This window comes from Borostomias antarcticus (genome assembly GCF_949987555.1).
Source record: "Borostomias antarcticus genome assembly, chromosome: 20".
NCBI lineage: Eukaryota > Metazoa > Chordata > Actinopteri > Stomiiformes > Stomiidae > Borostomias > Borostomias antarcticus.
The window spans coordinates 698,830-701,329 of NC_140253.1; positions in this window are offsets into that span (position 1 = coordinate 698,830).

Below are 2,500 nucleotides of genomic sequence, written 5' to 3' on the forward strand. Positions count from 1 at the left end.
TAATTAATAAACAAGAGTTTGTTAAGTGTGAGTTTGTTAAGTGTGAGTTTGTTAACTGTGAGTTTGTTCATGTGAGTTTGTTCATGTGGGTTTAAGAGAGAGAGAGAGGTGGGGTTAGCGTTAAAGAGAGAGAGAGAGGTGAGGTTAGAGTTAAAGAGAGAGAGAGAGAGAGAGAGAGAGGTGAGGTTAGAGTTAAAGAGAGAGAGAGAGAGAGAGGTGAGGTTAGAGTTAAAGAGAGAGAGAGAGAGAGAGAGAGAGGTGAGGTTAGAGTTAAAGAGAGAGAGAGAGAGAGAGAGAGAGAGAGAGAGAGAGAGGTGAGGTTAGAGTTAAAGAGAGAGAGAGAGAGAGGTGAGATTAGAGTTAAAGAGAGAGAGAGAGAGTTAAAGAGAGAGAGAGAGAGGGAGAGGGAGTTAAAGAGAGAGAGAGAGAGTTAAAGAGAGAGAGAGTTAAAGAGAGAGAGAGTTAAAGAGAGAGAGAGAGTTAAAGAGAGAGAGAGAGAGAGAGAGAGAGAGTTAAAGAGAGAGAGAGAGAGTTAAAGAGAGAGAGAGAGTTAAAGAGAGAGAGAGAGAGAGAGAGAGTTAAAGAGAGAGAGAGAGTTAAAGAGAGAGAGAGAGAGAGAGTTAAAGAGAGAGAGAGAGAGAGAGTTAAAGAGAGAGAGAGAGAGAGTTAAAGAGAGAGAGAGAGAGAGAGAGTTAAAGAGAGAGAGAGAGAGAGAGTTAAAGAGAGAGAGAGAGAGAGAGTTAAAGAGAGAGAGAGAGAGAGAGAGAGAGAGAGAGAGAGTTAAAGAGGGGGAATAAGATGTTTTTAATATGTGGAAAAGTGCAGGAAGAGAATATGTTTCCTGTCTAGATATTTTTAACCCAGCAAGCAGAGTGGTGAAAGCTGTGTTCCAGTATTGCAACAGCACAGTGAGATAGGGATCTGATGTCTTAGAATATGTGTGTGTGTGTGTGTGTGTGTGTGTGTGTGTGTGTGTGTGTGTGTGTGTGTGAGAGAGAGAAAATGTGTGGTTTAATATCAGATGTTTAATATCAGCCACTTTGGTTATACCAACTTTGGCATCGCCAATGTTTTTACTAACCTGGAGGGCCCTGGCCTCAGTACCACGACACACACACACACACACACACACACACACACACACACACACACACACACACACACACACACACACACACACACACATCCTGAGCTTTCGCTGTGGTATTGTGTAAGCTGAGAGGACGAGCGGTCTGTTAATGTGCTGGAATGTGTCTCAGGTCGGAGCGGCTCCTCGCCGCGGCGCGACCCGCTAATCTGACCTGACTTCTCAGTTTCCATAGCAATGGTGAGGGAGCAACAGCTCCCCTTGGACAGAATCTTCTCCTCCTGCTTTTATTAGAATGAGTAGAACGTAGAACACACTACGCTGCTCCCCAGGAGAGTAGAACACACTACGCTGCTCCCCAGGAGAGTAGAACACACTACGCTGCTCCCCTGGAGAGTTCTAGAACTCTAGAACACACTACGCTGCTCCCCAGAAGAGTTCTAGAACTCTAGAACACACTACGCTGCTCCCCTGGACAGTTCTAGAACTCTAGAACACACTACGCTGCTCCTCTGGACAGTTCTAGAACTCTAGAACACACTACGCTGCTCCCCTGGACAGTTCTAGAACTCTAGAACACACTACGCTGCTCCCCTGGACAGTTCTAGAACTCTAGAACACACTACGCTGCTCCCCTGGACAGTTCTAGAACTCTATAACACACAACGCTGCTCCCCTGGACAGTTCTAGAACTCTAGAACACACTACGCTGCTCCCCTGGAGAGTTCTAGAACTCTAGAACACACTACGCTGCTCTCCTGGACAGTTCTAGAACTCTAGAACACACTACGCTGCTCCCCTGGAGAGTTCTAGAACTCTAGAACACACTACGCTGCTCCCCTGGACAGTTCTAGAACTCTAGAACACACTACGCTGCTCCCCTGGAGAGTTCTAGAACTCTAGAACACACTACGCTGCTCCCCTGGAGAGTTCTAGAACTCTAGAACACACTACGCTGCTCCCCTGGAGAGTTCTAGAACTCTAGAACACACTCACACAGAGTTCCACAACACTCTCATTCACACACTTCCACAACACAATACCACAACACTGAAACTGGCCTGACATTATTCAAATGCAGAAAGTTAGGACACAACTGGTCCATGCACAAAGCGGACATTCACTGATTAGACAATTGGCACCAATCAGGACCATTAAGAAGGTTTCGTAAAAAAAAAAAGAATAAAAAAAAAAAATAGATGCCAGGGATACCAACCACTAAACAGGGGAGATACCAATCACTAAACAGGGATACCAATCACTAAACAGGGGAGATACCAATCACTAAACAGGGATACCAATCACTAAACAGGGATACCAATCACTAAACAGGGGAGATACCAATCACTAAACAGGGATACCAATCACTAAACAGGGGAGATACCAATCACTAAACAGGGATACCAATCACTA